The 23,239-nt window shown below is 46.0% G+C and overlaps 1 long non-coding RNA gene across 1 annotated transcript; it reads left to right on the top strand.

Annotated features, from left to right (window-relative positions):
• The first annotated feature begins 15,965 nt into the window (after positions 1–15,965).
• LOC127390026 (uncharacterized) lies at positions 15,966–19,018 on the top strand. The gene is made up of 3 exons (XR_007890794.1): positions 15,966–16,328; positions 17,057–17,226; positions 18,317–19,018. It is a non-coding gene; the product is annotated as an uncharacterized LOC127390026 (long non-coding RNA).
• The last annotated feature ends 4,221 nt before the right edge of the window (positions 19,019–23,239 follow it).

The following is a 23,239-nucleotide window of genomic DNA, read 5'->3' as shown; positions in this document are numbered from 1 at the left end:
TCAGGATATGTCTTTCCCACCTTACATCCCTGTCCAAGCTAATCCACGTTTGAGGACACCAAATACTGCAAGCATTCCTGCTTCTCCCAATACAACAGCATTCATTCTTCCATCCCACAGCTTTCAGCACCAGGCATATTCCATCCACACAGAGCATAACTTGCATACCTCCTCGACCACAAACACACATCCTACTCATGGTCTTCCATGCTTGCAAGTGCAGAGAGAGTGGAGAACATTAGACTTCACTTAGATGTTGGCTGTTGCTCCAAGGTATGTGTGCTAAGTAGGAGATCATCTTTGCATGTTCTTCTCGGTCACAGAAGTCAAGACTGGACTGAATTATTTCCTCCTCTTTAAAAACATGTGAAATCAAGGGTGAAAGTGTGATTGGGCCCTTGTTTCAGTTACATAAAAACAAATGTCACCCTCAGGTGGAAAAACCTGTCTGATCACATGTAGATCTAGTGGCTGTACTCACTGAATTAAGAGCTCTTCTAAGACAGAGGACAAGTCATGGTGTTCACTGCAGATATATTTGGGCTCCTGATCAGAGTGTTTTGAATAAAAATGCTGAGCAATTCAAACCAAAACTAGCAAGGCTGATTGTTGTCTTGCTCGGTTCCTGGCAGGCAGACACTCAGGTGTGTATTGCAGCAGAAATATGAAGGTTAATTCCATGTGGCCTCAAGATACTGCAAAGTAGTTATCAAATGGGCAAGCCAGGTAAGGAATGGTGGTCTTCACAGTCCTGACTGGACTATCTTTTTTCTTATCATGGCATCATTAGTGTCTGTACTACAACCTCTGGAAGAGGTGATGAGAGGGCTAATGCCCCTTCTCACACCAGACCTCTGCACTGCAATGGCAGTGTTGCCTCTGAACTTCAAAATGTCCAAAGCTCTTCTTGTTTGCTCCTGGCTGCAGCACTAGTGGGATTGACAGCATTTATGGCTACAGTATATCCCAGAAAAACCATCTGGGGGACCAGGCCCCATGGGAATGCTGTCTGCCAGTTGTGCCAGGACTTTCTGCTTGTTTATAGGATGCAGCATTTGCTGTCAGTCACTTTCAGTTCCTACCTAATGAAGAAAATGAGGAGGAAGGCCAACATTTTACTTCAGACCTTTTTAGCCTCAGGCTTTTTGCCTTCTCTGCCCATCCAGATGGCCTTTCTGTAGCTCACACCTGAGGATCTGCATTGGTGTCAGGTTATCTCAAGTAACGTTGCTGATGTAATGATAGAGATGAAAAATAAACTCAGAAAATGTAGATTTGTAGGTTACAAACTAACTGCCAGATGTGGAAATGGCAGGAGAAGAGCTGCAGGGTTTGGGCTGCAGCAGCTTTTTAATTCTCATCGACTGATATTTAGTGGGAAGCTCCAAAGCTGTTCAGCCATGCTCCAAACCTCCTCACCCCTTCCCTTGGCACCCAGTACAGCTGCTGAGGGCTCTGAACGTGGGCTGGAAATGTGCAGCCAGGGAGTCTCACCATTAATTCTACCATTTCACCCTGCAGATCTGACCTCTTCAAGAGTGATTTGATGTTTCTTTAAGCAACACCCCGTCTGTATGAAGAAATGCCAACAGAGGAGAAGTGTCAAGCTTGCTATTTTTATTGAAGCTGCTGGAACAGTATGAACATCATGTAAGTCACTGGACCAGCCAACAGGCTGAGTGTCAGTCAGTGACTCAGTCTTCAGATCAGACAGATGCAAGCCCATATAAACAGGTTCAGCCCAAAAGTCATGATAATAAATTATTTATTTTCATACATTTCAAAACACCAGATACAGTGCAGTGAGTGTTTTCTTTGGAAGCAGGCATTGCTGGTTGGCTGGATTTCCTTCCTGCACCAGCAATAACATATTCTGAATGAGTGGAGGGAGACTCTGACCACCATTCTGCCAGAGCCTACTTGGTTCTTGGTTGAAGGCAGCTGAGTCTTAGGAAATGACTTTGAAATAGATTAATACACTGTTTTGAGGTATGTGGCATGGTCAGCTTTGCACTTGGAGCACTCGAGATGGAGTCAGCCAGGTGGACATCTGGAGAAACCTGACTTGTAAGGTGTTTTTTTCTTGAGATTGTGGGATTGCTGAGTCACACACTGCAAGTGGAAAATGTCCCAGGATGTTTAAAGATTGTTTTAGGTGATGTGAACTGCCATGTAAAACTGAGGAAAGAAATCTGTGGCAAAACACTTGGATGGTATGCAGGAACACGGAAGCTTGACATGGACACTGTCCTTCATCCAGAGTCCTCTGTTGGATTCAGCTGCTCTCTTCTTCTAAAGGAGATGAGGGAGACTAACTAGGGTCACCCTAAAGTACTGCTGCCTGCAGTTTGGAAGCACAGTGCCTTGAAATCCTTTCTGTGCTATCAGAAGGTTCCTAGAGATACCTAAATAGATCACATGATGCTATCCAAGAAGATCTTTTACCTAGAGCTGCTTTGGACAGATCCATGGCCCAAGCCCTCTCTTCCCTGGGACCCTGCTCTCTAACATCAGCAGGTCGTGGAGTTCAGGGCTTGAGGAATGTGTCAGAAGGAAAATCCTTGAGCAAAGGTGAGACTCAGTCATCTCATCAAGCATAGCTGTACAGGATGGGAACACTGAAACACTCCAGGTGAGGAGGACAGCAGCTTGTCCCAAGGAGCAGTGGGAGCTCCAGGAACAGTCAGTTATGCTGCAGGACCAAAGCTGCTGACAAGAGTCTGACTGAATCTGCAGAGGTGTGAGTCTGATGTGAATGGAGCAGTCTGGTCTGTGGTGTTCTAGGGTTCATATCAGGTGGTTATGGAGTATCTGAGATCCCCTGTGGTCTCACTCAAACACTTTAATATCTCACTTGTTCACAGTCTGGCTGCCTGCACGCTGGGTGAAATCCAGTGTAGTATAAAAACATATGCACAAAAATGATAAGGTTTCCAAATACTTGAAATGCTCTGTGCAAGTTGTATTTAGAACTGAATTCATCAGTAAGCTGGATATGATCTTGCTAGGAGAAAGGAAGAATAAAACATGCAATATCAGAAGCAACATATTCCAAGATAAGTGGTCAATCAGTCTTCTTAACCATGTACTTCAGTTTGAGGACAAACAACATGACCTCTCAGATGAATGCTTAGCCAAGATCTCTGCTTAGTGTGGTTATTTAGGAAGAGTTACAAATAGATACTTTTTTTTTAAATATCCTCTAGCTGTGCATGTGTTTTATTTGCCTGATCAAAGAGAAAATACAAACTGCTTTTCTGACTCAACTCCCAGGGTAAGTTGGCAGATGTCTGCTGCATCTTTGGGTGTAAACCTGGGGTCATGCACACCCTTATTTGCAGCAGCCTGGTTCACATATTTACATTTATAAATTGAGACATTGATCTGTCTCCAATTACAGATCAAATGCAGTAAGTTTACTAGTCAGAAGTGAAAAGCTTTCTGTGGCTGCTAACTCTGCAAACTCAGAGTGGGCTCCACAAGCCAAAGCTGCTCGTGCATTTATTAGTAGTAGCAATAAAGGTCCATCAGGTTGATAAGGATAGAGATGACTTGTCTTCCCTGCACAACCTACAGCTATTTGTGAAAGTAACCATATAGAGCTGATGGGTAAGAAGGAGGACTTTTTAATAGTCATCTCTCCCTTGGGTACAACTACACTTCCAACACCTGCAATAGCCAGGGAGCACCTCTGCCAACTAAAACACCTCTCTGCAGAAGAATAACTTAATACTTCAGAATAACTATTAGAATAACTAATGCTTCTTGAAAAGTGGAGGAATTAGGTTCGTATGTCCTAGAATAAAACACCCAAAATGGTTTTGTTGGAGGCTTTTGGTAGAGGTGGAAGGGAAGAGTGTGGGGAGCAGATTCCTTTCTTGTAAGGTTCTTCATCAAAGAGGAAGGAGGGAACTTGCATGTTGGGGGACTGAAAAACAAATAGCAAAGAAGGTACAATCACTGACAAACTGACAAGCCAGGCTCTCAGGCTGGAGACTACAAGCTACCAAATACTTTGTCAGTCTCAGTAAGCTGGTAAATAAAGAAGAGGTTCTTCCACATAAATCTTTGGAGCTGATCCTCACAAAGAGAGCTTTCAGCCCGAGCTCCTGCTCCAATATTCGACAGCTGGGGGAGAGCACAGTGAGTCTTATTGATGCATCCAGCAGCAGCTCATGACAGGCACCATCTCATCTCAAGGGTCTGACATATACATGAGTTGTTGTCCAACTCGCAAATTCTTGCATCTTAAAGTTTAATAAGCTCTTCAGTTGATTTCTTAATGTTTTTCACAGAAAGTGAACATTTTTCCTGGCAGAGTGGGGACTGTGAGCCCTTTTATCTGCACCCCATAAAGGGCTGGGATGGCTCTTTGAGCTTGGCCAATAATTTGAAAGTTATCCAGATTTTGTTTTTCCTGCAGGTTTAAATGAAAAGTGAATGTTTTAAGTGGAGGAGCAAGAGGTACATTGAATTTGGAAATGTGACCATAGCCACAGCAGAGCTGTGGAAAAATTCAGGAGTGATTAAAATCTTTAAAACTCAATTGTTGAGAAATTAGGCACATAGCTTTAAAATGATGTTTTGGCAAAGGTGAGTGTGTTACCCTTCCCATCCCATATTACATTAAACCTTTGCCATATGTCCAGACTCAGCTAGCCAGGAGTGTCCCTAGGAGTGTCCCCTGGTCACCACAAAACCCAGGGAATGACCCCAGTGCAGCATTTCCAGCCGTTGCTCATCAGCACTTGGAGAAGACTTGGTGCTTGATTCTGAATTAGTGGAAAGGAAAGGTGAACTTCTGCCATTTATGTTGTTTGGGAGTAGGTCTGAGTCCTTGAAAAGGGAGGTCACTGAAGGAGATGATCTTTTTACAGGGTTTTGTAGTGAGAGGACAAGGGGGAATGGATTAAAACTGGAAGAGGGGAGATTTAGGTGAGACATTAGGAATCAATACTTTAGTGTGAGGGTGGTGAGACCCTGGCCCAGGTTGCCCAGGGAAGCTGTGGCTGCCCCATCCCTGGCAGTGTTGAAGGGCAGGTTGGATGGGGCTTGGAGCAGCCTGGGCTGGTGGAAGGTGTCCCTGCCCATGCAGGGGGGTTGGAACTAGATGATCTTTGAAGTCCCTTCCAACCCAAACCATTCTATGATCTTTCTCTCCCATGGTACTGCAAGTATCCTAAGCTAAGCAGCTTGGAGTTTCTTAAGGCTGAGCTGCTTCTCTCACGCTGGAGGAACAGAAGAACATCTGGTCTTAGCTACTGTTTTTCAACTGGATCATCTTGTGCCTCACTAAAACGAATGAGAAACACATGCAAGCTGTATTTTCAGAAAGTTGTATTTCATTGATGCAACTAAAGTAGTGATTTTCACATGCAATTAGATACACAGATGTAGACAAGCAACAATTTACACACACACCACATTTCCAACGAGGCCCTACCTACATTCCCATCTGCTTTACACATGCAAAATACACACATGGTGAGGAGGCCTGGGAAAGTATTTACATCTGCAGTTGTATCTTCCCACAACAATGCCTGGGAATTAGAAAGGACTAACTTAGACAATATTTTGGATGTAAAATCTGATGACACTTTCAATTCTGTTCTGCAGGCCTCACTATAAACAATGTTAATTATTAATTATGATCTGCCTACGACAGCACTTCATCAGGAACTTTGTAGACAGGCCAGAGACCAGGAGCTCAAATCACCCTCGTGTTGTTCTGGTTTCAAAAGGTTCTTTGGAATAGGCATCAGTGTCCAAAGCCCTTTAGAAACAGGCTGCGTGCAGGTGACTCTGAGACACAGATGAGTGAAAAGCTGCAGAGCAACACAGTACCACCAAACCAAAGCATTTAGGAGAGGTAGGTCAAAAGCATTAAGAAGTAAGATTTTTAAGTAAGATTTTCCAGTTAAAAAAACTCCTAGGAAGGTAAAAACCAAAGTACCATTTTCTGAAACCTGCTTCTAGGAAGCAGAGCGAGACTTTGGGATAGGGAGAGAGGCTGGGGACTTGGCTTGGCCCTTAGCAGTGTGTCTTCTGTGTAGGCTCCCTGGGTCTTAGGTCTCCAGGTGATCAGATGGGAACATTAGCCTTTTCTTCCTTCAACTTGTGTGGAGATGAAGGCAGGATGTGGTGGGGTGAAGACTGTGTGGAGGTTGATGATGTGACAGGAGGCGCCATTGATGGGAAGACGCATTCCTAAGAAGATGCTTGTTGTCTTTTTGTTATGAGATGCAAATAATTTGCTCTTTCAGAAAGAAATTGGTCTGTGATCTGGTCTAGAAAAGATCTATAAGAGCCCCTGAAAAACCCCCGAACCCTAATGAAATGAAAATACTTGTGATTTTTTTCAAAGAACACAACGTATGTGAGAGTGAACGCGCAGCTGCTGTGGAGCCAGCACGGTGAACCTGCTGGTCCTACCCTGAGTCTTCAGCATTGAGCAGGGTGGGTTGGCTCCCTGTGATGGTACATCAGGAGGTGGCTCAACCTGTGCAGAGATCTACAGCAACTCTGACTCTCCGGTGGCAGTTACAAGGTGCTGTTAGGACACAAAAGCAGACTTGGCATCAGCTATGCAGGGAGACAGCAATGAGGACCTCAGAGGGTAAGACTGTGAACAGCAATAAGATCTAATGGGCATCTTCTCAAAGCTGGGAGAAGGACATGACATGGGATGGTCTGGAGAGGGCTCTTGGAGAAGAGACAGTAAAAAGCCTTAGGAAGGATCAAGGACAGGCTTCTGGGGGAGAGGAAAATGGGACAAGCAAGGTGTGAGGACAGTGTCAGCTCAGCTGGGGAATAGAGGGTTGTGAGCCACAGCCACCTGAGTTCCCAGCAGCTGAATGCTGAGGTGTGCAGGGGCTTCCACCTGAGATTACCTGCTCAAATCCTGCCTGAGAGCTTGCCATGGACTTTTGCTCGTTTTTCAAAACAGATCTTTTGCTTGACCCCTCCAGTCCTTGTTTCTGTTAACAGGCCAATCAAGTTCTAAGTGCCAACACGCCAAAGAAGTGGAAAAGTTAGTTTACAGAAAGGAAAAAAGGGGAAGGAAAAGGAAAACAAAACCCGTGTTATTGCCACAATGTTTGCATTCCCGTGTCTTAACCACAGTATTCCCAGGCTGTGGATTTTTATGGTGCATCTGAAAACCAACCACACTGCAAAAGAAGCTTCCAAGTTTGTAAGGAAAGCAAAGCTGAGAGGGAGAGGTGGGGAGGGGAGCAGGGCAGGGAGGAGCAGATCATGGGAGCCAGGCTGTTCTCCTGCAGCCCCAGCCAGGCCCTGGCTCTGCAGGTGACCTAGGCATGCAGCTTGTCTTATGCATGGGGTATCTGTAGAACTCAATTATTTGATGGTTTTTAATCCCATTTGGCAGGGTGACATAGCAGGACATGACCAAAATATGTCTAAATGTAGCTCCTGTGTCCTTCCAGTTAAAGAGAGTTCTGATGCTGTGAAGGTCACTGAGGTGGGTAGAGGTGGAGGGCAGGGACTGGAGTGTGTCCTGTGCTGTACCTGGTGGTGGATTGTAGCTGGAGAGAGGTGAACAGAAGCACCTGTGGAATTCTGTAGGATGTGCACGTGTGGAGCATTGATGGTGTGTTTTACTGGACTCTCTGTGTTCAGGAGGCTGGAGGGGTCAGTGCATTCAGTTGCCATAAAGCTGCACAGCTGCAAACAGCAGAGGTTGAAACAGCACCTACATACTCATCACCCCTGCAGAATTCTTCATTATTAATAGCACATATCCACTGCAAAGCCTGGTTTATCTGCAAGAAATCCATGACATTATGGCTTGGTCATAATCCACTGCATATCCAGTGACTCTGGAGACTGGGTTTAAACGTTACCTCAGCTGCTAGACTGTGAGCTGACCTATTATCCTGCAAGGCCTGAAGTCACATTTCTGTTTGTGAGATCACTGCTAACTACCCTGTGGGTGAGCTGCCCTGGGGCTGTATAGCAGAACACATCCACCATCCCTGGAGGTGTTTAAGGAAAGACTGGATGTGGCACTTGGTGCCATGGTCTAGCCCATGTGGTGGTGTTAGGTCATAGGTTGGACTTGATGAGCTCAGAGGTCTTTTCCAGCCCCAATAACTTCTGTGATTCTGTGATCAGGCTGCTTAGGTGAGAGGCAGCAACGATTTAAGAATTGTCTGTGCAGCAATTCCTTCCTTGAATGATACCAATGCTGTTGGTAAATCACAGAATGCCTCATATCCCATGCTCAAAGAGTCTGGCACAGAGAAAATGTCAGGAGTAGGAAACATGATCGTAATTAGCAGACACCTGCGAAAGACCTCTAGCCTGTTTGGCTCCTCACCAGCTGAGCTCCTGGCTGGCCATGGGTAAGGTCAGAGAAGTGGCAGCAGCAGCAGTGAACCAGGCTGGGCTGCCCAGGAGCTGCTGCTCTAACTCAGCCTTGGGTCAAAAAGTAGCCAAGTGTAACGAACAAGTTTCTAAGTGACTCTTGTTTGTGTTCAGGAGTCGAGACTTTCTGGGAAAAATTCCCAAATTGAATGGAAAAATCATTCCTTTGAGCCACCTAAGCATGACTGACATGACAAATAGTGAGGTGGCCACCTGGAGCCATCACTGCTTGTCCTCTCTGCTCAGGGTGCTCAGCTCAGCAGCCCTTCTGTGTAAAATGACTGAGGTTATTGTGTGCTTCCAAAAACCTCTACCTGAGCCACAGACCAGGGAGAGAATCTCAGCTGGCTGGAAAAAAAAAAAACAAAAAACAGTCAAGAGGTAGCAAAGGTGCATCAGCTGTGAGGCCAGGCCACTCTGCTCTGGGTTCTTCTGTGGTTATTTTTTTATTGCATCACACAGGTTTTCACCTGGGGACTCCAGTGCTTCTCCGTGGTGGTTTTGGGTCTGACTGTGTGTGTTGCTGCAGGGAGCAGAGTGTCAGTGTGAGCACTCAGCACCACAGTCTAAAGCACAATCATGATTTTGGTTATGTTACTGTCAGCCTGGCTTCTGTGCAGGTTCCAGATCTGCTGACTGAGACACTGCATGTCTGCAGTGCAGGAGGCAGTTGTTGCTGAAAGGGCAGTCAAAACTATCACCCCAGTTGAAGGAAAGAGAACAGAGCTCTAGAAATAACTGAGATTTTCAGGCAAGCATGACTCCTACGACTGGGGATAGCTCAGATGTTCTCTGGACATTGAATTAATGTAACCAGGCTCTCAGAAGAGCATCCTGAACCTCACAAATGTTACTTTTTCTGGTGTAACCTGGAGGAATTTCGCAGGTCCATCCTTTCCTCCAGCATTGCCATGTCCCTATCAGCACTGACACTGCGTTGCATCTGTAGAACATCTGGATGTCAGGTGGCCCTGCTGAAAGCCAGGCTGGGACTTGGAGTGCAATTTAGGATATGTAGTGTGGCCAAGAGGCTGGATTATGCCTTTCCAGGGTAGGTAGTCACTGGATGCACAAACTGAGCAGTGCAGTGAGTGCACCACAAGGCCAGTGCCTCTCAGCTGGTACAGACTCACAGCCTGTGTGCTAGACAGCAGCTCTGCAGTTTGTACTCACATTTCCATCCCAGACATGTGTGGCTAACTGCACACAGCCCCCTTCCCCCTCTTTGGGATTCCCTGTTAAGAAATACAGCAGCTCTGAGCTTCCAGGTCACATCTCATGGTGCTGTGAAGCTCTCTAAGTTCCCATTTGGCTGAGAGAGGTCCTGTCTCTGCCACTGCTTCTGCTGGGGACCAGCAGTTGGAGATAGTCAGTGTGGGAGCCACTACCAGCTTCTGTTTTCCTGCAGCCTGTTGTCCACAACAGCATCCTCTCCAAGTGCATGATGATAGCAGGAGTTACCAAACACTGGCCCTGACAACAGCCCTAGCAGTACCAGGAGCCACTTCCCAAGCAGCGAGTCCATCCCAGGTGATGGAGCTCCTTTGCTCTCTGAGGGTTTTGTCAACACCTCAGTATTATTAAAATGTTGTTCTTAAAGTCAATTTCCTTTTCTTTTCTTTGTAGTTTATGGAGTGTTGCTGAAGACCTTCTCCCAGGCTAAAATGAGGATCAGTTCCAGGTTTGCAGTCATATCAACAGTAGGTTTGTGATCTATTTCTAAGGTGGCTGTGTAATTACCAGTACCCCCCCACACACACCTCCCATTCACACTGAATTGCCCTGTAGCTAATGAGTCTTCCCAGAGAGGACAAGGAGGAGGACTGGTTGGTTCACTAAAACCCTGCGCAAAAGAATGAGCTTCTCAAGTGAATCCAGCCTCTGTAAAGATGATGTGTCCCAAAAATTGTCAGCCCTTATTGTGAATGTCAAAGGCTCAGCTATCTTCAACTGAACATTTCTGCCAACAGCATCACCTTGATGTTCTTCTGCTCCACTATTTCTGTTTTGGTCTAAGTGTTGATGCATTTGTTTTGCCATTTTAGCTCCTGTCATCTATACCAGCATGTTGCCAACACAAGGCAGGGTTTGGCCAGTGTGGCAGAGCTTACAGCCCCAAAAGGTGCTCTTAAAGATTTGGATATCTGAATCCAATATGTGCTGATGCTGGGAAAAGTTTGGAGCAGTGGTTATGGTTTGCAATTATACAGTTATGTCTTTGGTACCAGTTTTAAACAAGTATCTTTGCCACGTAATGATGGGATGAGCTTTGCCAACTTGTAAACAGGTTTGGATATCTTGGTGGGGTTACATTTTCAGAGTTTAGAGGAGAATTTCTGAAAAACCAGGTTTCCCAGATGAGAGCCTGCTTTTATTCTGCAGCTCCATGGGGTGCCTGGTTGGAGTTGGAGGTTGGAACTAGATGCTCCCCTTCCTCTCCAAAACACCACATGCTTTGGTAGTCAAACATCATCCCCCAATTCTCTTCACCATCTCCCAGTTAGGTTTGTTGGGTGTGTTCTGTTGGGTTTGTTTTGTTTTCCCTAGAACGAAGGCTTTTAGAGGAGAAAGGAACATTTTAAGACATTCAGAGAGTGATCAGAAAAGACTGAAACATCAATGATGGGATCTATCCCTAACCCTTAGTGCAGATGCCTATGGGAGATGAATACCAGCTGCATGTTCCACCTGAGTTGCCCATGGGACCAGACAACAAAGCACGTGGCTCCAGAGGATAACCTTGATGGCAGAGGGCTGTGTTAAGAGCTGCTGGCCATCCTTCTTTTGTACTGGCCACCTTCCTTATGTGGTCTTAGCAATCTCTTCCACTTTTTTCATGGCATGCTTTGGGCTATATGTAGCTCCCAGGACATCTTGTACAAGCAAGCAGACCTGCCCAAGAGAGCAACATTTGGCTGTTGGTATCTGCTGCCTGATGTTCTGGAGTCCCCTGGGTGAAAGGTGCTACAGAGGTAGGGAAAAAATTGATTTCTTTTCAAGTGCTGGGGATACATGGGAGGGGGAGGAGGTCTGTGCATGGCTATGTCAGCCTGGGGAGTACAAAGTAGGTTCCCATATGGTCAGTTTTTAGGATTTCTCCTGTTTCAAATCTGCATAAATGGCCCACTCAAGGAGGCCCAACTATTAAAAACAGCTGACAACGAAAAAGGGGGAGGTGAACACCAAGCAAGCAGCAAGTAAACTATGTAACTGAGCTGACAGATGGCAAATTAATGTTGTCAAATAGAAAGAAGTACATAAAGCTAAGGAGCACTATGACCAGATTGCTTTCTTGCACATGAAGTCTTTAATCATATGGATATCCTTGCTATTTTTACTCTAATGAGATTGGGAAAGAAAAATAAGACTGAGGCATCAAATTAAAGACGAATTTGCTTTGAATCCACAAGAAATGGAAGCCCTTGCAGAAACAAGGAGAATTATTTGCCAGGCAAAATTATTGTCACAGATGAACTTGTTTGTGCTTCTGAATCTTGACGTGTTTATTTCATTGCCAGTATTGCTGCAATGAAGGAGCAGAATAGCCAGTGTAGGTAAGTAGCCAAAGGAAGTTGAGTGAAAGCTGATGTTCATGGAGCTTTTCACCCTCAGGCAAAGGCAAAAAAAACCCCACCCCAGCAAAACCCTTCCATCTACTCATTGGTAAAAGGAAAACAAAGAAAGATTCTGTTGTAAGATACAACCTCATGAAATGCCAATAGGCCAAACACACTGACAAAAAAGAACTGTTTGACCATCATGAGTTTTATGCTGAGAATATTAATTTGCTTTGTGACATATATGTCTTTAATGGCAGGTGTGAGGATGTCTTTTAATCAAGAGGTTAATGCGGGCTCTGACAACTATTAAGGTATTCACACCTCTGATTAAAGGGAGACTCAGCCAGTATCTGAGCAAGGAGCTCAGTAAACAAATACATCAATCATGGGAAAATATCCCCCAGTATGTGTGTGGTCAGAGAAAGCCAGCCAAGGCAGTTAAAAGGAAGCAATTTTCCACAGTGCTTGGAGGTAGGTAATATAAAATAATCCATAATTAAGTTTAATCATTGCTTATCAGACCTTTCTAGGACTGTGAGCATTGTGGTTAATGTTTAACATCTTACGTTTGCTGTGAGCTTCCTCTGATGCCATTTCATTGATGCTACAAGCCCATTTTATTTGGAAGTGGCAGATGTGACAGCTGTGTCTGGAGGCCAGCTTCATGGCTGATCCTCCTCGGGATAGCTGCAGAGAGCTCAGACACTCTGTGTGGACTAGAGCCACTGCTAATAAGACTGGGTTTGCTCCATGGAGCCACCAGAGCAGTCCAATTTATATGTAAGAGCCTGGCCCAGCTATTGTGCTCTTGCTGTATAATGGCCAGATGCAAGTCCCTAAGTCCTTCTCTTGACTTAAGCTAGAAGACTCTTCAAACCCTTTGTAAGGACAGTTTGATGAGAAGGGGAACGTAGTGCCTGCTACTTGTAAAGAAGTGTGGACCCTTCTCTTCTTGCCTGTATCATGCAAGGAACAGCCTCTTGGGGGTCAGACCTGGATGAAGGGTGGGCTTTTCAGCTCAAGAGGACAGAAGCTCCTTGGTTGGTGGTCAAGGCAGTTTGCTATGGCTGCAAAAGCCTGTTGTCCCCAGCCTGCACTTCTTGTGGTTCTGCAAAAGGAGTGGGCATTAGCAGAGTGTGAAGACATCTCCTTGCTGCAAATGAACTTCCCATCACTTGATTTTTTCCAAGCCTTACTGGAAGTGGATGGTCTGTTAATTCTGTAGTAAGCAAGTTGTTCATTCCTGAAACCAATGCCCGGTAAGTACAGAAGAGTGAGAGGAAAATGATGTTCAGCCTCTGTGGTTTCAAACTCACCCAAGTGCAGGTGGTCACCAGCTGCACCAGGAGACAATGGGTGACTCCAGAACCTAGAGGTACCTCTAGGCAGGAGGTGCCCTAAATGAGGTGCCTGCTGAGAGGAGAAGCCACCAGTGATGGAGAGAAGAGAAGCACTAGCTTTAGCAGCTTTGTACACTTCATCACCTACAGTGTTGAAGGTGTTGGTTTCGTTTGGTTTTTACCTAAAGGGAACAATTTATCAAAATTCCAAATATTAATAGATATTTTTTGCAGCTCATAGCCAGGAGAAGCAGCAAGTCACAAAGCAAACCTTTAACTCTTCACCCCTTTGAACAGTATATTTCAGCATGAACAGTAAAAAACTGGAGGCTGGTGTGGGAGGAGCTAGTAAAGCATCACCCAATTACTACCGTTAATACTAATACTGGGAGAAAGTTGGTTTACTTCATTTTTGCACCAGTAGCACTTCAGCCAACAACCCTGGCATCTCAGAGGCTTTCAGTAAATCAGCTCCTTCAAGAGTGAAATACTAAGATGACACCATTCAGGATTAAGAGATCCATACTCAGAGCTATAGACAGTCTGGTAAGTTGTGCTAATGGGCTAATGCTAAAATCTCCATCTGGCCCTAACCAGGGGTGTCTTAGTGGCTTGTGACCACTGGGACTTCTTGGGAGTGTGGCTTCATTTTCCCCAAAGTGTCAAACTTCTGGTGTACCCCTTCAAGAGAATATTTTCATGTGAGTAATCCCAGGCTTGAGCGTGCTTTTCAGAACTGCTGCTATATATTATAAGTATATATCATTTATTTCAGTATAATGCTGCAGAGCTTTTTTCTTAGTGCCTCAGCATTGAACTAAAGCTGAACAATTTTTTGCAGGCAGAGATTTTTGTTTCCCATTTCAGAAAGAAATCCAGTTTGGACCTAAGTGGGAAGGCTTCGTTAATCAAAACAGGCCGTTTTAAAACTGTCAAAATAAATGCTCTTATGTATGGAGAGGGCATCTACATAATTTAATTTATAATCTTTACAATCAAAAAACACCATCCTCAAGAAAACCCACAGTAAAGTTCACTGGAATATAGTCATAATTTTGATGAGAAGGTTGGAGAAAATACTCTGGGACGGGGACACAGTGTGAACCCTTGTTGTCTGCTTCGGCAGCTCTTTGGAGGACCAAAAAATGGGTTGTTTGCAGAGCTCCCCTTTCAACTAGCTGAGAGAGTATCTGTTGCCTTTTTTTTTGTTTTTTTTTTTTTTTTTTTTGTCTCAAAACTACCCTCATGGCTTTATGTGCAAATGCTGTTTCCCAGTTTTTCGGCCAGGCCATCATATTTTCCAGGTCTCTTTGAATTTCAGACACATCTGGACTCAGGCAAACCTCCTTCATTTATTTTCACGCCGGGCTCGCTGAGCCATGCCAGGCTTTCTGTGAGCGTGTGCTTGATTTCCAGGCTCTGAGTCTGGGAGTGCTGAGAGTCCTCAGCATCCCCCCAGGGCTTGTGACTCCCCACGGCACTTGGGGATCGACTGTTGATCCTGTATCACTGAGTTTCCATGAAAAAATCCTACCCTCAGCCTGGGAGGTGAGGCAGGCATGCTGAGAGAGGGGAGGGCAGGACCAAGAGCCAGACCCCCAGGTCAGACCAGCTCCCATTAGGTGCAGAGTCAATGCAAGCACTTCATTTTAAGCCTGTCCTAGCGTAACGATCACATTTTAGGCATGTGCTTCAGGAATTCTGTGAATCAGGGCTTTAGGCTTCTCAGGACAGTGGGCAATTGGTTTTTGTTTGGGTTTCAAAGGTTGATCATGAGCCAAGTCGCAATAAGCAATTTGTAAGCAGCAGAAAAAGCAGTGGAGTCCCTCAGCTGTCCCCAGGGTGCACGATTTGTAAGTAAGGGCTGCAGGGAGTCCTGTTTTTCCCAAATGAGGAGGCCTGGAGAAGGGTGCAGAGGGAGGTTGCAGCCATCCTCACTCACCCTTGACCCTGGCACAGGGTGGACCTGTGCCTCCCTGCTAGTCCACGGCTCTGGGCTCAACTCTTCCAGAACTGCCTGTATAAAAACAACAGCTAATAAATAAAGTGTTTGCTATTTCTTTGGCATGAGGAAGAAAAGCTACAAAGAAAACACCTACAATAGATTATTTTTTTTAACCATGGTTGGATGGGAGCTGAAGGTCTATCACAAAGACGCTTCTTTGGCTTTGGTTTGACACCAGGTTTCAGTCGGTCCAATGGAATTTTAATGCTATGGCCAAATATAACATCAAATAATGAAAAACTTCAATGGTAAACATTAACACAAACAGGCATCAAGTATATTAAACATCTTTTACAATGCAACAGGCCAAATCTGCAAATTGGGAACAGGTCCCTGAGCTGGCACACTATAAAAGCAGGCTTCAGTTTGCCATCTCCAGGACCTGTCGATGGAATACAGTGTATAGCTGAGTTAGGCTCCATTATATGTTTAGATTAAAGCCTGTGTAGCATTGATTCAGATATTTGTTTTGGCTACAAAGAGCCCGTGTTCCAACATGGGTGCCTTAATGGGATGTCCATAGCCCAAAGCTGAACTAAGGGGCCTAAGTGCTTGTTTTCTAAGTCTGGCTACTGAGGTCAGCAGCTGAACCTGAGCTTTGCAAGGCCAATGTTGAAAACAGGGCCAAATGTTTTCAAAACTGGGGACCAGCAGTGTGTTCCTGGGGTTTTTTGAAAGTGCAAAACCCCCACAGCTCTCAGAGGGTGCAGGTGTGAGGGCTGACAGCTGGACCATGAGCAGCAAGTCCCCTCAGGGATCACAGTGCATTTCCTGCCCCAGGACGGCCTCAGCCGCACCAAAATAAACCCCCAGAGGAGCACATCTCAGGTTTTGCCTGGCTGAGCTGCATGAATTCCTTTCTCTTTGACTGCCTAGGCTGTAGGTGAGGCTGACACACTGAAGTTGCAGTGCTTCATGACCAAAAAGGATCAGATGGTCGTTGGGCTGTTTTGGAGAACACCCCATGGTCTTGGATGACTGGGAGTCCGACGTTGGAGAACTGCAGTGAATTGAGGAGTGATGCTTCTGCTCCTGCCAGTAAGTGACTAATAAATGATATAATAAATATGCCATTAAAATGATTTCTCTATAGAACCAGCTCATGTATGAACCCCCATAGAATGCAAAGGCACATACGTGTCACCAGAGCATTATATCCTTCTGTGGGCAACTGGGCTGTATCCCAAATGCCAGCTTCCAACAGGCTTGTTCTCCCACTTTGATTTATAATTACTGATCACATGGGAGGATAGAGAGGAAAAGCCTGAGTTTTGGTGTGTTTGGTTTTGGGTTGTTTTTTTTTTTTTTTTTGTTCCTCATTTAATAATTTAATTTGTATTCTGATCTTCAAATCCCAACAGCACCATGTGAAGTAGAGAAGCTCGGCAGGGGAGGGGGGAGGAGGGCTGGAGGCAGCCAGGGCTTTCTGGTTCCATATGGTGAGCCTCTCCTCCTCGCGATCACAGCTTGTCATCTGTCTTCTTTTAAACTTCAGATCCCCTGTAAAAATCTTCCCAGCAAAGAATGGGCCATAAATGTGACACAAAGACAGTCCAAGGGAAGAGATTACCATGAGGTAATCATGAAGCACGATTTCATTAGAGGATTTCTTTACATGAGGATGCAAGAATAACCCAGCCCCGGGAACCCTCTGTTTCTGAAGTGGGGCACAGGGGCTGGAGTCTTATTAATATTCTGGGGAGATAAGCCTGTATATTCCCCTTTCGTTTACTTGGCAGACAAAATGATACACGCCTTTCTTGTAGTCTAAACTGTGGTCAGATGAAATGGTCGGATTAAATGACCACCTTGATTTATCTGGGCTTAAAATGGACAATCCAAGTGGCACAGCAGAGCTACCAGCCCCACTGCATCACCGTGCCAGGGACCACTCGGTGCTCACCTCCCACCAGCAGAAGGAAGGAAATTGTTCCAGGTTAGAGACTTTCTGTAAAGTAACAATATTGGCCTCTCCTGATCTACAACCATGGGAGAACAGAATCACACTTTGCACCTGTTTTTCTGTGTCTCAAATACTGCTCACATGCATCTTTGTTTATCATAGGGACCTTAAAAATCATCTAGTTCCAACCCCCCTGCATGGGCAGGGACACCTCCCACCAGCCCAGGTTGCTCCAAGCCCCATCTGACCTGGCCTTGAACACCTCCAGGGATGTGGCAGCCACAGCTTCCCTGGGCAACTTGGGCCACTGCCTCACCACCCTCACAGCAAAGAATTCCTCCTAATACATCATCTAAATCTACTCTCAGCTTAAAACCATTCCCCTTTGTCCTATCACTCCAAGCCCTTGTAAAACATCCTTCTCTAGCTTTCCCGTAGCCACTTCAGGTGCTGGAAGGTGCCCTAAGGTCTTCAAGTTACGTCAGGTGACCTGCATTAAAAAAAATGAATAGTTTAAAATCTAATTGAGCATAGTACACATATCTCTGCAGCTCATTTGCACACCCCCCCCCCCCCCCAGGCAGTGAGTCATTTGCTGTGGGTTTCTGGAGGGGACAGAGGGGGGGACAGAGGGGACAGCTTTCACTACAGCTCATTTGTTGTGAAAACCCTGGATATTGTTAGAAGAGAATGATTTCTGCAGAAAGGTCTCCTTTGCCTCCTGTGGCTGGGAAGGGTCTGCTCTTGTAGAAATGGTGAGGTAGAAGGGCTGTGGGCCAGGTCCACTGGTGGGAGGGAACTTGGGGAGCAGTGAGGGATACATGCCTGAGACTCTCCTGGGGGATGACCAAGGCTGCCCAAGCCCTTAGCAGCTGTGCTACAAAGGCTGCCTGGGCATCTCATGCATGGGGATGACCTGCCCAGTCCCATGTCTGTAAGGAGGTAAATAGGTTAGTTGAAATGCACGTGGGAAGTCCTGGCTTTTGTCAAGGCATGGCTCTAATTTTAGCTACGTGGTCAATTCCTGGAGGTCCCCATGTCCTGACACAGCTGGAACGGGACTCTGTGCCCCACAGAAGACTCTAGACCAGAGATATCACTTCTTTCTCTCCTTGTCCCATAGATGTGTTGCAGAGTGTCCCAGCAGCCAGAAGCAAAAAGTGCAGCCGCAACAGCTGCCTCACCAAAGACTCAGCCAGAGGTGGCTCCCATCACCCAAGTAAGGTGGTGTGGCTACAAAAGCTCTTGCTGGAAGCTACATCCCTGCAGCCCTCCAGCTCCCACTGCTTCTGCCCTCCCTGGGACCCCACAGCCTCTTGCATTCAGCAGGTGCCTCTTTTCCCCTTCCATCTGTGCAGACACCAGGTCACCTCTCTGCACAACCTGCTGGAGGCAAACCCAGGACTCAGCCCCCTCCAAAACTGCATCAGACCTGCAGAAACTATTACAGGAACCCAAGTGACCAGCTGGCCCAGCCCCCAAGGGCTGCAGGGGCTTGGTCTGTGCCAGGCTTTCCTGATGTTACTGCTCTGTTCCGATGAAACATTATACAGAAAGATACAGGCAGAGCATTATGCTCACAGCCCTTGCCAACAAGTTATGTTTTAATGTAATTTAACTGTAATCTCAGAGTGTTTTTGTTAGCTATAATTAGTAAAATATGTCTGTTTTCTGTGTTCCTTGAAGACGTCTGAACTCCTGCCAGTTCCCTATAGTTTCCCTGACATGCAGTGTAACAAGCAGACCACCAAAATGTATTTACCAATAACTGTTTATTTACATTCCATGAAATCTAATAACATTTGCTGCCTTCATTCGGGATAAATGCTGGCCAAAGTGTAAAGCATAAAAAAAAAAAAATAAACACTGTCTTAATTTCTAACCCAGTCCACAGAATATTTTATTTTTGCTCAATTTGCCCTGCCTGTTAACATTTTGGAGTTGTGCTGCTTGGAAGCTGGGGGGAAAAAAAAGAGAAGTTGAAAAAGTTCTGTAATGGATCTTCCTGTTCAGTCCAAAACCTTGCAGGGATTTCCTGGACATTTTATTTTTCATTTCTCAAGTCTGCACGAGGCTGGTATTTTCTTTCTTTGTTTTCAGCTCTCACAAGTGTTTGAAACCACATTGCAGAGCAAATGTCCAGGGCACTGAACAGCAGCGGTGGTTGGTGTTGCACCAGTGCCAGTGTAAAGCACTTCTCATTCTCCCAGAGCCACTGGCTTTGCTGGTGTAAAAATAATCAGAATTAGGTCTGTATCTTGTTACTAACCAAATCTGCTCTTGTTCAAGAAAGTGTAACTGAGGGCAGGATTGTCATCTCAAATCTTAAACAGGTTCCTCTCCTCCTGTGTCTGGTTTTGTTTATGTGAGTACATGCTTTCTCAAAGCCCAGAAAATTCAGACAGTGTAGGGAGGAGAGGTCACACACAACAGCTGTGGGCGGTATCCACAGCTGGCAAAACCTGATGCAACCCTCCTAATGTCAGGGGGCAGGATCCCAGCCCAACAGGGAGGTGGGCTGGTGGTTCTGCCTGGCTCTGGGATGCCAAGGATCTCACCCAGGAGGCTGCTAAGCAAGCACGTCTCTAAGAGCATAGCAGGAGCCAGATGCACACAGAGCAGCTGGATGCACGGGCTGTGTGTGTGCAGTGGGTGTCAGACTTCCTTGGTGCCACTGGCGTGTTGTACTAAAATCCAGGCAGAGCTGGGCAGAACCACGCTCTTGCTGGAATGGTTTTAGAGTGAACCAGAGTCCAGGAGAGGTCCATGCTGATCAGAGTGACGTAACAAGTGGAGAAGATGAACAGCCCCATGGCCCCTCCCAGGGCAGGGAAAGGCAGCAGAGCCTGGGCAGCTGCAGCCTGAAGACCTCATCCATTTGGCTGCCGTTGCTGCTCCTCAGCTGCTGTGCCAGCACCCAGGGTCTGCTTTTGCTGAACTTTGAGCTGTATGTGGAGCTCAGGACCAGCATGGTGCTGCCCCAACACTCTACAGCCAGTGTTGGGCTTTGCCTAAAGGGCCCTTCTTTGCAAATTCACCCAGTCCAACCATCTATCCTGGGGCTCCTGTCACACCATCAAGAGAACATCTGTTCACTAGGTCTGTGAAAACGGTTGTGATTTGGAGAGGCAGTGCTCTGCCTTAGGTCTTGATGGGGGTGATTGTCCCTCTTCTGTGGGTACAGGGTCACTGCTGTGTCTCTGGAGGAACCAGTGCCTAGAGGAGCTCCACAGATGAGGCCATAGAATCATAGAACTGCTTAGGTTGGAGAAGCCCCTTGGGATCACTGAGTCCAACCGTCATCCCTGCTCTACAAAGTTCTCCCCTAAGGCACATCCACCAACAACACATCCAAACGACCCTCAAACACACCCAAGGATGGTGACTCCACCATCTCCCTGGGCAGCCTGTTCCAGTCTGACCACTCTTGCTGTGAAAAAATTGTTCCCAATGTCCAGTCTAAACCTGCCCTGTTGCAGCTTGAAGCCCTTCCCTCTTGTTCTATCAGTAATTACCTGTCAGAAGAGACCAGCACCAACCTCTCTACAATGACCTTTCAGGTGGTTGTAGAGACTGATGAGGTCTCTCCTCAGCCTCCTCTTTCTCAGACTAAACATTCCCAGCTCCTTCAAGGGTTCTTCATCAGATTGATTCTCCAGGCCCTTCACCAGCTTCATTGCCCTCCTCTGTCCTTGCTCCAGCACCTCGAGATCTCTCTGGAATTGAGGTGCCCAAAACTGGACACAGCACTCCAGGTGTGGCCTCACCAGTGCTGAGCACAGGGGGACAATCACCTCTCTGCTTCTGCTGGTCACACTATTTCTAATACAAGCCAGGATTCCATGGGCTTTCTTGGCCACCTGGGCACAGTGCTGGCTCATGTTCAGCCCCTTGTCAATGAGAACCCCCAGGTCCTTTTCTGCCAGACCCTTCCCAGCCACACTTCCCCAGGCCTGGAGCATTGCCTGGGGTTGCTGTGGCCCAAGTGCAGGACCTGGCACTTGGCCTTCTTGAAGCCCAGACGATTGACATTAGCCCAATGATCCAATCTATCCAAGTCTCTCTGTAGAGCCTCCCTATCCTCATGCAGATCAACACTCTCTCCTAGCTTGGTGGCATCTGCAAACTCAGTGATCATACACTCTTTGTCCTTATTGAGATCATCAATAAAGATGTTAAACAGAAACGATCCCAACACTGGTGCTGCTGAAGCTTTGGGGAGCTCATTTTTAAAGCTATTCCCTGAAAAGCAATTTCCGTCTTTACTTCTGACAGAACCGGTGCTTTGTTAAGTATCTGTCAAGTGTTCTGCCAGTGGCAGAGGCCATTGGCACTTTTCTAGAAACTGCCAGCTGAGGAGCTCCACATCCTGACCCTTAATGAATTAAACCTCAGAATTAACAAAGTTGTCCTGAAAATGCTGAGCAGTCCCATTCTGTGACAGAGATCATATGAGACCTGTTACATGTTTCCAGGTTGCCTTGGGCTCTCTTGTATCTACTCACGTTGAGGGTGAAACCTTCCCTGCATTCAAAGGAGAGCAAAATGTCAAAGATTTTGGAGATCTTCCTTGAAAAATTTCAGACTCAAAGGGAAATTCAAAATCCAGTCCAAGCACAACCAGACACTGGTGTGGGCTGAGGAGCCTGCCCTGTTAGCATCTCCCTCTGCACAGGGCAGTGGTGGCACAGTGCTTTTTTCCCCTGACAAACTGCCCACCTACCCAGGCTTCTGGCAGAGCTCAAGGGTAGATCTTTCGGATAATGAAGAAAAAAACCCCACAAAACCAAACACCCTGAAAATTATAGGTTACCCATTTGGGGCTTTTTTTTTTTATTGCATTTCTGGATTCCTGTTGTTTCCTACGTTCAGTTTTCCTGTGTGTAAGGCTTGTCTTGTGACTGGTTAGATGGTTGTGGAGTAGAGGGGTTCAGAATGCATCAGAGGAGACATCTCTCCTGCTGCCCACACCCGACAGCCGCAGCATTCCTTTGGTGTTCCAGTAGGATGCTTGGTAAATTGAGCTGTAAATAACTCCATAAACTGTTTACTGCTAAAATCATGTGTCTGAAAGCAGAGAGCTTTCCAAGACAAGGGTGTGAGGACACAGCATGATGGGACGGGGATGAAGATGAGATTGGCCAAGATGCCAATGGGAGAGCTGACGTGTGGCCCAGCCACTGTCCCATCAGCAGGGCTGGGTTTGAGTGTTGAACACTGTTATAGTCTAGCCTGCACAAGACAGAGGCCAAGACTGTTTTCCAGAGGTAATTAAAGATACTGGGAAGTGAGGAAAAAAGAAAAAGAGAAAACTGGGATGTGCTGCCAGAAATTAAAAGCAGAGCAGAGTGCTTTCTCCCCCTGTTTACAAACAAGTCCTCCTGCAGCAGCTTAGCAAAGACGTGGCTTTGCAGTGGGAGAGGAAATCACCTTAGGAATTTTGAGCCACATGACTATTTATTTAGACACAAAGGCTGAGAGTAACAAAAAAACCCAGCAATAAAAAAATCCCTCATGGAAGGGACATTTCCTTCCTTCTGAGGGATTCCTGTGGATGTGATCAAACACAACCTTCAAGCTCCTGGTCATCAGATGCTTTATTGCAAACTGTGATTCTTTCTCATTTTGGCTGGAAATGTCTCAGTTTGTTGCCTGCAAAAGCACCAGAAACCTGTTGTGACAATCTGGGCCCATTGACAGTGGTGAGAGATTCACCATAAATCTCAGCAGACCACAGCTTGTGCCACGGGGCAGCTTGGCTGATTTTTTTCTACATTATTATGTAAATAGTGTCTAGATTTTTAGGCATTTCCAGAGTATAAAAGTATTTCAGTGCATAGAAGCTATTTAAGAAGACCAGCTTTTACACCATTTAGCTGAAACTGCAACATGGCAAAAATTATAGAGTAGCATGAAGTTGTTTTAATTTCTTGGGACTTGTTAAAGTAGACTGGTCTTCTTTCTTACCTTGAAATTGGGATTCTCCATGGAGCTGTATGGAGAGAGCAGAACTGGATGGGCTTGAAAGGTCGCCCAGCTGAGAGTC

The sequence above is a fragment of the Apus apus genome, chromosome 13 (assembly GCF_020740795.1).
Source record: "Apus apus isolate bApuApu2 chromosome 13, bApuApu2.pri.cur, whole genome shotgun sequence".
Taxonomy (NCBI): Eukaryota; Metazoa; Chordata; class Aves; order Apodiformes; family Apodidae; genus Apus; species Apus apus.
Note: the sequence above shows the minus strand (reverse complement) of the source record. Positions and strands in the feature narration are given on the sequence as shown.